This window comes from Lutra lutra, chromosome 2 (genome assembly GCF_902655055.1).
Source record: "Lutra lutra chromosome 2, mLutLut1.2, whole genome shotgun sequence".
NCBI classification, from domain to species: domain Eukaryota; kingdom Metazoa; phylum Chordata; class Mammalia; order Carnivora; family Mustelidae; genus Lutra; species Lutra lutra.
The window spans coordinates 59,012,418-59,028,395 of record NC_062279.1 but is presented as its reverse complement, the minus strand read 5'-3'; the positions used below and the strand labels follow the sequence as shown (position 1 = coordinate 59,028,395).

The 15,978-nt window shown below is 48.4% G+C and overlaps 1 protein-coding gene across 3 annotated transcripts in view; it reads left to right on the top strand.

Annotated features, from left to right (window-relative positions):
• The first annotated feature begins 3,382 nt into the window (after positions 1-3,382).
• PTK2B (protein tyrosine kinase 2 beta) overlaps positions 3,383-15,978 on the top strand; it is a 122,841-nt gene continuing 110,245 nt past the window's right edge. The window contains exon 1 of one of the 3 annotated variants that reach the window (XM_047717514.1): positions 3,383-3,655. The gene's annotated coding sequence lies outside the window, so the exon portion shown is untranslated. The remainder of the gene's footprint in view (positions 3,656-15,978) is intronic. The other 2 variants (XM_047717510.1, XM_047717515.1) reach the window with 2 other exon arrangements.

Here is a 15,978-nt window from a genome sequence, read left to right as displayed (position 1 = left end):
CATTTCTCAACACCATAGACCAGGATGGCGGCTCCAGTTTCCATCATTCGGTGCAGGTGGACAAGGAAATGTTGGAGGCTTGCCCATTGACGGGCATGATCCTAAAGCTCACTCACCAAACATTGCCCAGAACTTAATCACTGGCATACATGCAAAGGAGACTGGGACGTGCAGTCTTTATTTGGAGCAGCCTAGGACCAGCTAAAAATCAGGGATTCTATTATAACGGAAGAAAGGACAACCAGCTGTGACTTCCTGAATGGAATAGAGCCCTTTTGAAGTCAAGGACATGGTTTTGAAGTTTGGGGGTTCTTTTGTTGTTTTTTGGGGGGGTTGGCTTCAACTGTGGTCCATTTAGCAAACCCAGTGGTACCTGGTTTATTTAGAGGTAGATGTCCTTTGGTGATGAAGGATTTCAGTTATTTAATCCTTGTGCCCATGACTTTTTTCTTTGTTCATTTCTTTTTTTTTTTGCTCAGAACACTTATAACCATATTATTCTTTTAAAATGAAATGTATTCTGTTTTTTTTTTTTTTTTTTTTTTTTAAGTAGGTTCCATGCCCAGCACAGAGCCCAATGTGGGGCTTGAACTCACAATCCTGAGATCATGACCTGAGCTGAGATCAAGAGTCAGATGCTTAGCCAACTGAGCCCTGCAGGTGCCCAAAAGTGGAATATATTCTGATAACAAACTTACATTATATGATTTCCTTCCATTATCCCATAATAGACTCCAATGACATATCATTACGTAACAATAATGGGTTTATATTCAGCCTTGCTCTTTCCCACCTGGGTGACTGTGGACAAATTATTTATCTTTTCCAAGCTTCCTTTCCCTTTCTATAAAATAGGAATACTATTATTTACCTCAATAAATTGTTGTGAAGACCCATTAAGTGATGGGTGAAAATTCCATTCATACAGTGAACACCTGATAGATTGTATCTGTATAACAGATAATCTATATAATCTCTCCCCACTAAACCCACCGTATTTAATTCCTATTCTTTCTTTCTTTCTTTTTTTTTTAAGTAGGCTCCACAGACAACGTGGGGCTTGACCTCATGATCCTGAGATCAAGAGTCGTGTGTCCTACCAACTGAGCCAGCCAGGTGCCCCTAATTCCTGTTATTTCTAAAACTAAAATCATAGCATATTATATAGCACAATACCATAATAATTGCCATAGTGTGGATATTTTCATACCTATCAATTGGGTCATCATGATACCCTGTGAAATAGGTAGGGAAGGTAGTACCTATTCCTCTACTCTCCTAGATTAGGAAATGCAAACGCAGAGAGATGAATTTGCTTGCCCAAGGTCACGTCTTCCCTCTTGAATGGCTCCTTCCCATGTGCATCTAAACCCACTCCACTGGCTACCATCTTAAACAAAGCTTAGAACACACAATGAGCCATCGACAGATTTTTTTAAAGACCATTCATATAGAATCCTAGGCTCCTGGAAGCATTTCTGATAGGTTTTTTAAAAGGCAGATAACAGGCTGACATATGTCACCTGAATTTTTCATGACCGATACTGGACAGAACATAGGGAGACCTACAGGCAGAGAGTTTCCATCGCAGGGAGTTTTCCCAGGTCTCTTTCATAAACAAAACCTATTATCCTATGATGCTAGGCTTTAGGTTTCAGAGCTTTAAAGAAACATCTCTGAAGAATTCAACATCCTCTGAAAATTTTGAAAATCTGGAAACCTTGCTTCAATTAGGGCCTGGTGATATTGTAGTTTATGGATTTGGCCACAGGGAGGCAGCATACACAAACTCACCTTTCCTTAAACCTGTTGGATTAGTTTTGCTCCTTAGTTCCCACTGCCTTTGGCCCAACACAGACCCTCAACAGCTAATGTAAGTATCTAACCTTCAACTGGTCAACATTCATCTCCTCATTCCCATGCACAAGAACATGGAAGGGGCCCACATTTTCTGAAGCCCTCTGACGATATCCTTGTGGGGCTGTCAGTTGGTCTGTTAGTCTTCCCCCATACTTGGCCTGTGAACTCCAGTTTACCTGTCGCTCTTGCCTGATCACCCCAAGCCCTACCCACAGTCTCCCCTGACACCTGACTGCTCTGCAGGTTGCCAGCATTACCTGGTGCTCGGGACATCATGAACAGGTGAATGGGGTAAACCAGAGGGAGCTCCTGCGGCTGTGGCTATGAGCACCCACCCAATGGGTTGTCAGCTGCCTTGGTTGGGCAGGTCGGCCCTAGGCTCAGAGATTCTGACTGTCAGTAGACCGCAGTGCCATCCAGGTATCTGTGTTTTAAAAGCTACAGGTCATCTGTCCTCTGGTCACAATTTGAGAAACATAGAATTTCTGGCTTTGTGGACAAGTTAAGGAATCTTAAGTCTTGGTTTTCTTTTCAGAAAATGGGGGAAATTAAATGAAATGCTGTCAACTGAATGCTTTCTTAGCAATAGTGGTTGGCATTTAGACATACTCACCAAATGCTATATTTCCTGTTGTTCTCCATGGAGTTCTGGGTTAGTGGGTGCAGTGGTATGGGGTGGGGGGGCATCATGTATTCTGGGCGGTCATGTATGGCAGCACAACTCCAGGGGGCGCCATCCTTAGAGACCACCCTATGAATAGCATGTTCTAGAACCGTGGGAAGTCCCAACCCTTCACAGGACCCAGAATGAAGAAATCTGGGGCAGGGGCTCTAGAGAGGAACTTTGAGGATGTGCAGGGACATTGAGGACATACCAGCTTTCTGACCTTATGCTAAGTCCTGTTCATCTTCTCCTACTTAGGGGGAAAGTCTGGAATCCTTCTAGCAGAAGGGGAAAAAAGGGTTTCTAGGTGCCCTTGAGTCACTGCCTTGAATTTCAGGCCCTGCTCACCTGAGTAAAGAGGTGAACCAGCCTCTTTGTTTGGCCAGCAAAGTGAGCCGACATGGAGATGAGGCTGAGTAAAGGCTGCTGGGTTTTGGTGACAATTCTTGTGTCGCCCTCTGGGCCTGCCCTATCATAACACAAGCACCTGGATCAGTTCTACCAGAGCCCCTGGTGATATTAACCTGATCTCTAGCGTCCCATCAAGGGCTTGGGGCTACTTTAGGACATAAAGAGACCTAGAGGGACCCAGCTGCTGAGATTCTGGGAGCCAGATAACTGGCTCCCACTCTGAGCCCTACCTTGAGGCTAGAGAGGAAACACCAACCTCTAAGCCTAGCCTCCAGAAGTCTGCAATCGGAGTGGGAGGAGGAGGGCGGGGTGGGAGGAGTTGGGCGAGGTCAGCCGCTCCCAGGGACCACCAGGGCAGGAGACCCCTTTGGGGCTCCGGAGATGGGTCCGCAGGTGGGCACGTGCCGCTCAGGGAATTGGTGGCGGCGTCTATTTCAGGGTTTATGGTAAGAGGCTGGAGCGGGCACACACTCAGCGCCACAGACAACACACCCCACCCTTTAAGGAAGTGAGGAGGAGAGCAGCAGGGGTGTGGTTAACTAGGAGGAGGAGAGGGGAAAACACAAACCTGTCAGCCCTGTTACTCAGTAGAGGCCTCGGGAGCGGCCGCGCACCCCTTACCTGCCGCAGCTCCCCGGACCCACCTGTACCTGCCGGCCGCGCAGCCCGCGCCTCACCTGGCTGAGCCAAGGAGCCGTCGGAGTCGGCGCTTCTCTCTGTGTGAGTCCCCTCCCGCCATCCGGGCGGAGCGCCCAGCCACAAGTTGGAGGCAGGCCGGGGTGGTAGGGGTGGGAAGGGGGTGATTCCGAGACTGCCGGTACCTGGACAGGAGCGGGAGTTCCTGGAAAAGGGACTCCGGTGTCGGAGCCGCTGGGGCGCTGCACGCCCAGCTGGCTCGCCGTCCCCCCGGGGCAGAGCAGAGTCTATTTTGGGAGTTAATTTGAGACTGAGGGGTGTTTCTCCCTCTTTGTCATCTGAACGTATTCTGGGAGGGGAGCCTGGGGGACGATGAGAACGCACAAAATCGCCACCTGCTTCCAAAGGTCGGATCAGAGAGCGACAGACCAGGGCTTTCAGAATGCAACTTCGGGCGCTGCCTCAGAGCCGCTCCCTGCCCTCCCCCCTTCCCCTCTCCCTGTGCCCTTCAGCACCCCCACCCTGGTCATGTTCCCAGCACACCCCTCTGCTCTGGCAAGGACTGCCTGCACCCCAGAGGGCATTTTCTAAATCAAGCCCGGACTGGAAGCAAGCAGGGCTCTGCGAGGACCATAGAGGCAGAACTCCAGGGTGTCTGTGTGTGTGTGTGTGTCTGTCTGTTTGGGGGTTAAAGTTAACACTGGCTGCTCACTGGTTCTTTGTGAAACTACCTTCTCAGTTGCAGGAAAGGGTTAAGTTCTGTGCTGCCTTCTCTTGCTGTCAGGCTGTGCGTGGGCAAAGCCTTGGGTGGGTGAACAGGGAACATATGGGTGATGTTCTGAGCCCACCGAGCCCCACCACCTGCCCTAACCCTCAGCCATCTGACACTGGCATCTCCCTACACCCCAAACTTGGGGCTCAGTCCAATTAGGTTCTCTTAAAGGGGCCAGGGGGAGAAGGGGAGCAGAGTTTGTCCCCAGAGGGGGCATGTGCCAGGAGGATTTGGAAGCCAAGGAGAAGTTTCTGCTGACCTGTAGCTCGACTTGAGCCCCCAGGGACAGTTGGTATGGCATGATCTGGTAAGGGGCACGAGGAGACCTCTCCATGCCTTGACTGCTCTCTCCTCACCGGAGTCCAGGCCAGGACATGCCTTTGAGGACCTGAGCCCCAGCCTCTCACAACTCTGAGAGAAGGAGAAGAGACAGAGATGAAAAAGTGAGTAAGGATGGGAGGAAGGAAGTAGTCACATTCAAGAGATGCTGCTCTGCCTGGATAGTCTCCATCCATCCATTCATTCATTCAATAAGCATCTGCTGCTTCCTACCTGAGGCTATGTGCTGGTTCTTCATGTGGGGACACAAGGATGTTTGTGCCCCACCTCCGCTCTCTGGAGCGGGATGGTGGACATCGGATGCTGAGGGCTGCAGTGGGAAGGGGCAGGGATCAGGGTGTCAGGTAAGACTTCCTGGCAGAAGTGACTCCAACAGGAGACCCTAAGGATCAATAGAAAGCGGCCAGAGAGTGGGAGAGAGGGACAGAGGCAGGCACAGAACACAGCAAGTGCTGAGACCTGAGGCCAGAAGCAGCATGACACATTGAGGAAACTGAAAGTAACACAGCATGGTTGGAGCATGGAGAGTGCAGGGGCGAGGTGAAGCTGGGGAGGTAAGTAGAGACAGCTCCAGAAGGGCCTGCTTAGGCTGCCATGGCAACTCCCGTTGGAGCAACACTTAGGACCTAGAGCCAGGCAGGAGACTTCCCAGCATGCCTCTGAGTCTAGGGTGGGGTTGCCAGATTTAGCGAATAAAAACACAGGACACTCCGATTTGAATTTCAGATAAGCCATGACTATTTTTCAAGTATAAGTATAGCCCTGCAGTATTTGGGACATACTTATACTAAGACATTATGTATTGTTTATGTGAAATTCAAATTTAACGCATATCTGGTATTTTATCTGGCAACACTCTTCTAGAAGGAAGGCGAAGATGCTCCCGGGCTGGGAAATGAAGGATGGACCGTGCCCACGTGCCAGGAGAACAGTCTTCAGGGCATATTTATCTTGTCACCAATCCTCCTGGATGACAGCTTGGGACTCCTTCACTGACTGACCATGTTATTTCTTTAAAAAAAAAAAAATTCCTTGGTTTTCATGTTTATCTACAAGCTGAGGATTGTGATACCTCAGAAAGAGATTGGGCTTTGGAGGCTAATGGACCTGGATTCAAATCCCCGCTCGGCCCCTTGCCCACCGTGAGGCTCTTGGGAGCCCCCGAATCTCTTTTCTGAACGAGTACAGGAATAACATGTTGTTGGAAGGATCTCTGATAATGCACATAGATTCTCTAGTGAGCGCTCAAGAAAAAGTGGCAGATATTAATTTTTGTGACCCCTTTGCCAGGGTGACCAAAGTAGCATCCATAAAGTGCTTGGGGCTCATTGATTTCTGTTTATATTTAGTGAGGACTCAGAGGTTCCCCAGGGAAATAATGTGGTAGGTGTCCAGCTTCTAGCAAGAGAGTGTGCCAGCTCCTGAGCAAAGAGGGAGAGCCTGAATTGTTTTTCTCAGCTCTACCCTTCCTTTTGCAGATCACCTGCTTCCAGGGGAGGAGATCCCCAGCTCTCCTCTTGGAGGAGGATGGGTGGGAGAGAGGTGGTGGCTCAGGGCAGAATTAACGGAAGGAAAATGTGAATGAATTACAAGAGAGAACCCACATAAAACAGCTAGCGCGGTATCTGGCATAAACAAGTGCACTGCAAAATTTGGACTGCCATCCTTCCCGTTTTTACAAGTACCTTAGACTCGTAAAAAAACATAGACACATAGACACGTAGACACACAGACTCATTGCAGGGGTAGATGAAGTAGGGGGTGCCTTGAGAACCATGTTTTGACTTTAATGAGAGCATTGGTGAGAGCAGTTTAGGGACCTCCTAAAAGGGAACTGGAGGGAGTTAAGAATTAGTTAAGAGAAAGAGGAAATGGAAATTGTGTTCCCTTGTGCGGACCGTGGAGTTAAAAATGGTCCCTTTCCAATGGCTGAATCTCCTCCTCCCCAGTGGTGAGTGTTTTGTTCCCAGCTCTTTTGACCAGCATTTGCCAAACAGTGTTCAGAGAAACTCTATGCCATGAGAGAGTTATGGGTGTTCCCTTGGAGAAATGTTCAGATGAGCTGGCTCTCGGAGAGTAGTCACGTGTCCTTGCACAGTCAAGTTCCTGCAGAAAAAACTTCTGTATCCCTGGGTCTTCTAGCATTCTGTGAATTTGACCCTAGAACCCTGGAAGGGTGGGGGGGGCTGTTGGGGAACCTATTATTGTCTCAAAGGAAATAGCATTTCCTATCTAGTGACTGTTGATGTGGGCACAGTTCTGGGACCAAGCAGGTCTTTCAGAGGACATTGTTCATTCCCTAACTCTAACCAGGAGAGATCTAATTGATCCTAGACTCAGCAGTGTCCAACTTACAGAGGATCTCTGGGGACTGAGTGCTGGTGCACAGCTGTCCCAGCATCACATCTCCGCCATGGACACAAACCCCTACCCGTGTCAGCCAAAACCTTCCTGTAGCAGCTTACGCCCCTTTCTCATAGGTTAGAAAAGCCTGGGAAGAGGATGTCTCTTAGCAAGTGTCCATCCATGGTGATAGCCATTGCTCCATGTGTCCTCAGTACTCAGGCAAGCACACCGATGGTGAGGGAAGGAAAGGGAGAGAGCATGCTCTAGGGTAGATCTTGAGTGGTAGGTCTCTATCAGCCCCTAGCTTTCCCCCTGCCCAGGAGTCATGGGCTCTGGATCATGTGGCCCTGGCCTCCTGGATGAATGGAGCTCTGAGGTGGTCACACACCGGTGGCTGGAGATACCCAAGGGTTATCATATGGTAATTATGCACATATGATAATTAAGAGAAGTTCTTGCTGGCTTGGTGACTGAGGGTTTCTCTTAGACTCTGCATGGGTTCCGGGGTAAAGGGGGAAGAGCAAGGAAGGGGTCAGTGGCCTGGAACATGAACAGGGCTAGTAGTCTGGTGGTCAAGTACAAAAGCTTGGAGTCAGTCAGCCAGGGTTCCAACTCCAGCTCTCAGACTTACTTCTTGATGTGAGGCAAATCCCTTGGCCTGGTCGTCCTCATCCAGAAGACAGAGGTGACAGAGGAGGCAGACAGGCAGCGGCCCGGTAACAGGCCTGTACCCAACCCGCATGGCCTGTTTCACTGTTTTAACATCCCAGATGGCCTTATGCACCAGCTTCCTAATATCCTTGACTGTGCCCAAAAGTTTGGTCCTTCAACAACAGGCACTTGGTCGGCGTTGAATAAGTGTGGCTCTTCTTATCGTTGTATTTTTATGCTTAGGATTAATCTGAGTGGGTGGGGAGTAAGCCCCTGAGGAAAAAGGCCATCCTGTGAGGAGTGGCCCTCCCAGCTTCTGTCTCTCTGACAGGCATCAGGTCTCCAGCAGTATTGGTTTCTTGCCCCACACCGCACCCACGTCCACTGGATTCGATGAGCAGCCAGCCCTAATGAGCTCTTTGGCCCAAGAGACTTTCTGCGACTGCCTATCCCTGGAGTCTGAATGATCGCTTAAGGGGACAGGTTTCACGAGCTGGTGGCTTTGCTCTCTGGGGTTCTTGGCACCCTAAACAAAGCTCTGAGCTATGCGAGGGGGTGGCAATAGGGGAGGGGACCACTTTTTGAGTCACTGTGCTGTTTCCCAAGGGATAATTATTACTCACGATGACAGTTTGATTAAGAGAACAGGCTGGAGGCTGCAAATTCCAGTGCCCTTTTTACCTAGACACAATGGCAGGTGGGTGGGAATGTAGGATTTGTTTTCCAGGTGGGCTATGGGTGGGCATCAGGAAAGGACTGTCCTCTGCTTCCCAAGACCTTCTCCCCAAGCCCTTCCCTTTCCCCAGCACTAAGGGAACTGCTGCTTTCATAAGGCAGCTGGGCCACGTGATTAAAGCGAAGATAAACCACTGCCAGCATCCACGGAAGGCTGATCCTTCCCCACTTTCCTCTCTCGGCATCAAGTTCACCAACATTTTCCTCCTCTGCAGTGCCCTTCTTGCCTTTTCTTTCTCAAAATCCATTCTTTCTCAAAAAGAATCTGGCCACATCGCTCACTAGCTGGGGGGTTCACAGGAACACGCCACACCCATTATTTAGAACATGGCACTGGGTTTAATTGTTGTCTCCCTTTTGGTTAGGTTGATTCTCTCAACAACTTTGAGGGCATAGGACCGACCCTTCCCTGTGCCCCTTCTTTCTCTGAGGGTCTGCCCACCACTTGGCTCTCTCAGACTCCCCCAGCTGCTGCATCCTTACTGGGACACCCGAGGGTCCAGGCGCCTCCTCGAAGTCCTTCTGGGAATTCTGCTCTGAGTTTGGGCTTTGCTCCTGGGGGACGTGGAGGGGCAGGAATTTATTTCCCACCTGTGAGAAAACAGCCCCTCCTGTGGTCCTGGCCCCTGACACATCATGTCTTTTCCTGGCTTCTAAATCATGTAGTTGACCCCACCCCCTACTTCCTCCCCAGCCTCAAGCACATCTCCGTTCTCCAGGTGCATTTGTGGTGGGACCCTGGCTCCTCTCTCTGACGCAGGTTTCTACTCTCCCCACCCCTGGTTCCTGTTCCAGGCAGGTTCCCGGAGATCTGACACTCAGAAGGCACCCTTACTAGCAGCCGGTCACCTTCCCTCCACTATTTACAGGAACATGGAGCACTGATGTACAGTGATGCCCCTCTAGGCAGTCCTGAGGGGCTGTCCCAGGCTTGGGTTCTGAAGCCCCCAGTGCAAGCACACTGGGAGCCTGGGTTAGTGGAAAGACGATCAGGAATCAGAAGACATGGCCCCCGTATAGATGCTGCCACTTGCTAGCAGTGTGATTTGGACAGGTTGCTCGACTCTTCCAGACCTCACTTTTCTCACTTGAAAATGAAGAAAAAGGACAGCATCCCTGATGAGGTCCTTGAGAGAAATTCTGGACATATGTGAAAATGTCCCGGAAAGCACCCCAGGCACCATTCCTGGAGAGATGAGGAGTGGCAGGTTAAAGAGATGTGGGTTTGAGCCTTGACTCAGTCAGTTTCTATCTGGGTGACGTTACCCCACAGAGCCCTAGTTTTCTCATTTGTAACTTGTTCTGGAGATTTGTGTGTGCTTTCTCCCCTCTTCACCTCCTTCACTCTCGGGGTCAGTCTTTCTTTACGTGAGAAGGACTTTATCTGTTCTCAGTAAGTCCACAGCCTGGTTGGGGAGGTAATAAGTAAACATATTGAACTGTAAGATGAGATGGGGACTTGCTGTGCCATAAAAGACACACCCGTAAAGTGTGATGATGTCAGAGGATGGAGAGGGTATTTCTGTCTGGGGAGTCTGGGGATGCTTCCTGGAGGAAGTGGCATTTGGAAAAGGTCTGAAAGGATGGGTAGGGATGACCGTGGAAACTTGGGATGGTGCTTGTGGTCAGAGAAGAGTGTAAATAAAAGCAGGGAGGTGGGAAGGCCTCATTTGAATGAATCATTTTGGGTGGAGCTGAGGGTGTCGAAGGACCATAAAGATAAAGGGAAGAAAGTAGGATAAGGCTTGACCTGGCCGCTGAAGAGTTTGGACTTTATTCTGAAGGCTGCAGAGAGATGGGGAGAATGAAGTGGTAGAGGCGCTGATCAAATTTGGGCAGCAGCAAATAAAGTGGATCCGAGAAAAGAGGGTTTGACGTTTCAGGAGGAGCAGGTAGGACATGTTATAACGGTTCATGTCTTGAGAGTTTGGATACATTATGTAATTCAGGATGATTTGGGGGTCCTAGAGATATCTGCTAGTTCACAGGAGGCTTCTGCATTCTGGTGGAGATTGGTCTTTAGCTGAATTGAAAAGTTGTAGGGTTGTGGTGCAGTCAGGTAAGCGTCCGGCTCTTGGCTTCGGCTCAGGTCATGATCTCCTGGTTGTGAGATCAAGCCCGGTGTCGGGCTCCTTGCTGAACATGGAGTCTGCTTGAGATTCTCTCTCCCTCTGCCCCTTATGCTCGTGCTCTCTCTCTCTCTCCTCTGAAATAGTAAATAAATCTACAAAAAAAAAAAAGTAGATGTAGGGTTTATGGGAATATCTATAATTTGCCATTCTCCTTAATCCTCTCCTTTCTCCGGGTCATTGATTCAGAGATAAGCTGCCCCCCCACCCCTCACCCTCACCCCCACCCGCAGACTTATCTTTGCTAGGTATGCACTAAATGTTAGCCTGTCTCCAGGCCTAATGACACTCTCTATACGGCAGCCCCCTGCAGAATCGGGACAGCATGCCTTTAGATCTGCTGTCCCCCTCTGCCCTCATCACTTCCCATGACCTGGTCTCTGCCTCCAGCCAGAACCTCCTCCCTTCAGCCCCCCACTTCCAAGAGTCTATCAGACGTTTCCACTCGAGTAATTCACCTTAAGTGCTACATGTTGGAAACCAAATTCATCAGTTTCTCACACCAAACCATCTCTTCCTCCAGGCAACCCTTTCGTTCACGCGGTTGTCATTCTCCTAGACACCCGGGCCAGAAACCCTGATGTTCTCTTCCCTTTCTCCTCTTCTCTGCTTTTCTCTGCTCATATCTTACTTATCACTAATCCTACAGACTCCTTCTTCATGCCTCTCATTCCTCTCTTCCCTTCTCCCGAGGGTGCACTCAAGCCCAGGCGAAGCTGACTAGCTGATACCCTCTAATATTACCTAGAAGCCTCCAGATACCCTCCTGATACCCTCTAATATTACCTAGAAGCCTCTCCCCTTCCTCCAGTTCCTTTGGAAGCTCCCATGCCTCCAGACACACCCCAGTCCCTTCAATGTTGATGCCATCTATAATCTGACCTCTGTCTACCCTTCTAACTCAACCCCCGTGTACTTTCCAAGTAAGCCCTTCACCCTCACTAGCATGATTTGCTCACTGGGCCCCATCAAACCTTTGCTCAGTTCCTGTGTTCCTGCCCGTGGTCCTGTCCACCTGCCCCAGCCCAAGTCCTCCCAGAGGCTCCATGCTCAACCCAGCCCCTGGAAAACCTGTTGCTCCCCCCCCACCCCCTTCACTGCCTCAGTGCTTCTTTGCACTCCCTGATCCGCTAGAATTTATCAACTCATCCCAGCGTGAAATGCTGGGGCAGGGAGGTGCTTTCCCTTTTGTTCTTCTTAACTACCTCAGATGCCCATGATAGGAGATTCTGTTTCCCTCCTTCCCTGCACACCCATGCCTGGCTCTCTGGGCCAGGCGGGGTCTTCCTTATTCCCTGTGCTGGCATCACGACAGCCAGTTGTAGCAGCAGGAACCACATTCTCCCCAGGGGTCAGGATGTGCTCCTAGCCTCTTCTGAATGTGGAGGTTTCCTAGAGCCTAGGGAGAGGAAGCCTGGGATTTAGATCAGGAGCTCAGTAATCTCTTTATAAGCTGCTCCATGTCTCTCTAATCCATGGATCCTTGCCTTTCCTTTCTCCCTTATCCTCCTATGTATTGAGCTCATGTAGGCCAGACTGAACGACAGGAGAAGACAAGGTGTGGGGGGAAAGGCAGGGAGCCTTGGTCAAGGGAGAAATTGTTGTGGGAATATGGAAGAGAGATTTGCAAGGCAGAGGTTGGCAATTTTTAGTAACCCGGACTTTGACCTCGCTGTGCACAGGCATAGGGCTTGCCATGGTAACTGCTCTCAGAGCTTTCTGGATCCTACAGTCTCAAGATTGGAAAACACTTAGTACACACCAGCTCCTTTATCTCCAGAGAGTGACCCTCCCTCCATTGGTCTGGGTGTACCTCTGAGCCCTCCACTCTTTCTCTACCTGACTCTCTGTGTAGAAAACCCCTCCCAACCTGTGTTCCCTCCCTGGGAGAGTCATGAGGGATGACAGAGGGAGCCTTGCCCTGGGACGGGGAGACCTGGGTCTGGTCCCTGTCTGCCTGGTCACTGTCTAGCCACATGATCCTGGGTGAGTCACCTGGGCCAACCTGAAGAGTTTTAGGCTCCTCATTTGCTCATACAATAAGGAGATTTGGGGACTTATTATCTGCTGAAGAGCTTTCTTCAAAATGGATCTCAGGCAGAACCCTCGTGTTAAACCAGGTAAAAGTAGACCCTCTGGGGTCAAAGTGGGGAGGCAGGTGCCTGTTACCTCCTCAACCCTCTTACACAGTGGTCCTGGGGCCCTCTCTGCATCTCTTGGAGCTCGGATCATCTTGGATCCTTTCCGGGCCTCCAGTTTTTGAGGTCCTGATTCTTATGTGTTTTGGCACCCAGAAAATGGGTACAGATTCAAGTAGATTCTGTACAGAATGATCTCAAAGTAAGGAATCCAGCCTGGAGCGTGGCATGTGTGTGCACGGGGTGGCAGGGTACTGTATGCGTGAACAGCCTGAGACAAGGTGCAGAATTGTCCCCTCTGAGCAAATGCACATGATTATGGGGAAAAAGTACAGAATTTTCATCTAGGTCTCAGGAACTGATGGCACCCCCAAAATATTAGGAATGACCCACAAGTTTTTATAATGAGTTTTACAAACTTTTCATAGAAATTACATCAAAATTGAGCTCCATTTTAATTCGAATGAATGAGGCCAGAAGCTCTGTTGAGGTCAGAACCATGTCGGCACTGAAAGTCGGGGCTCTCTCCCGAGGACAAGGACGCAGCTGGTGCCTGACACACAGTCGGCATTTGATACGCGCGATATGTGCCTGAAACTGACCATATGTGTGCATCCCACCAAGGATAGTTGTTTAAAAAAAAAAAGGTGATGGGAATATGTGAATGTTAGGGTAATATTTAATATATTATGTTAGTGACATGTTTCAAATGACATACTGTATAAAATAACACATTAAATTAAAATAATGGTTTTTTTTTCCCAATTCCCCCCCCCGCCCCCGTTACAAAACATTCAATGCTTCACTCTCATCTTTGACATCAGTGTCCTTTTGCCACTGGAACCCTAACCACATTCTAGCCTTTATCATTGTCCCTACAGTCTAAAGAGAGGTGGTTAGTTCTTTTTAATATTTATTTTTGAATAACACCTTTCTTGAGACCTAATTCACGTACCATAAAATTCATCCTTTTAAAATGTACATTTGATGACCTTCGTATATTCACAACTTGTACAACAGACACCCCTATCTAGTTGCAAAACATTTTTTTTAAAAACTGTATTTATTTATTTGAGAGAGAGAGAGAGTGAGCACTCATGAGCAGGGGAGGGGCAGAGGGATAGGGAGAAGCAGATTCCCTGATGATCAGGGAGCATGTCCTCTAAGGGAGGCTTGATCCCAGGACCCTGAGATCATGACCTGAGCCAAAGGCAGACGCTTAACCCACTGAGCCACCCAGGCGCCCCTAATTACAAAACATTTATATCACCTCATAAGAAAGCTCATACCATCAGCAGTCATTCCTCATTCTTCTCTGCCCCCAGGCCCGGCAACCACTAATCTGCTCTCTGTTTTTATGAATTTACCTATTCTGGACATTTCATCTAAACAGAATCATGCAACACCACGACATACTTAACTGGTTTCTTTCACGGAGCATCATGTTTTCAAGGCTCATCTAGGTTGTAGCATGCGTGAGTCCTTCATTCCTTTTTTTGCTGCCAAATAATATTCCGGTGTATGGATATGCTGCATTTTGTTTATCCATTCATTAGGTTTTTTTTTTAAGATTTTATTTATTTATTTGACAGAGACACAGTGAGAGAGGGAACACAAGCAGGGGGCATGGGTGAGGGAGAAGCAGGCTTCCGGCTGAGAAGAGAGCCCTATTCGGACCTCGATCCCAGGATGCTGGGATCATGACCTGAGTGGAAGGCAGATGCTTAATGACTAAGTCACCCAGGAGTCCCTATCCATTCATTAGTTGATAGACATCTGAGTTGTCTCCATTTTTTGATCATTAGAAGTAATGCTCCTATGGAACATACGTGTACAGGTTTTTGTGTGGATATGTGTTTTTATTCTTAGTTATCTACCTAGGCGTGGAATCCTGGGTCATATGATCTATGTTTAACATTGTGAAGAACTGCCAAACAGATTTCCGCAGCAGCTCCACTGTCTTACTTTCCCATCAGGAACATATAATGACTCTAATTTCTCCTGATTCTCATCAACACTTGTTACTGTCTGTAATTTTAATGTTAGATCTGCTAGTGGGTGTGAAGTGGTGTCTCGTGGTTTTCACTTGTGTTTCCCTAATGGCTAATGGTGTTGAGCATCTTTTCATGTACGTATTGGTTATTTGTGTGCCTTCTTTGGAGAAAAGTTTAATAAACTCTTTTAGAAGGTTTTTGTTTGTTTTTGATGTTCACAATAAAACCATTTCCTGTATTGCTTTTTAAAAAAGATCTTTTAAATTTTTTTTAATAGCAAAATTCAGCTCTTGTAAGGTGGGCCTGTACCCTCAAGAAAAGTTACTGAATCTATATTTTGATACCGCGATTACTGAAGAAAAAATCTATCAGGTGACCTTTGTAAGCCTCCTTTTGGAGGCACTGATTGAAGTGGTAACCGGCTAATACTTTTTCCCAAACAGTGTATTTTGGTTCAAAATAGGTAACTGAGAGAGCAGTCCATACCATGAAAAATTCTCTAAGGGCTAGAATATATACTTCCTCTTTTCTGACAGATAATTTGGGGAAGGGAAGAGCTTTACCTTATATTCAAGCCTGTACAATATATGAAAATAGATGTATAAAAATGGATGGATGGATGAACAATGACTTTAAGAATGAATGAATGGGGGGCACCTGGGTGGCTCAGTAGGTTAAAGCCTCTGCCTTCGGCTCAGGTCATGATCCCAGGGTCCTGGGATTGAGCCCCGCATCGGGCTCTCTGCTCAGTGGGGAGCCTGCTTCGCTTCTTCTCTCTCCCTCTGCCTGCCTCTCTGCCTACTTGTGATCTCTGTCTGTCAAATAAATAAATAAAATCTTAAAAAAAAAAAAGAATGAACGAATGGACAAAAGAAGGACTGTACGCTAGTGATCCAGCAGCCACACCAACCCGTCCCTCTTTTTCCTCACTTAATTTCTGCTGAGAAAACCAGCACTGGTCTTTAATTTATACTACCTAGAACCATATATAAAATAAGTGGAAAAGCAGGCTTGCGGTTACAAGCTGGAAAGAAGACACTGTATTTGCTGTTGCCTGGAATGTCTTTATCGACATCCTTTATGATGGGAGAACCTGAGTCTGCCCAGTATCCTGGACGTGGTTGAGAACCCCAAAGATCGTGTAACGTGACTGCAGGATGTGATTCGGGGCCATAAGTCACTGGAGCAGTACCTTTAGGGAGGTGATTGTATATGGCAGGATTTCTTCGGTTCTGGAGTCCTCCGCTGCCCTTCCCACCAGCATGAGGCCTTCAGGGTTGCTGTGGCCTCAGGCATAGGCCTG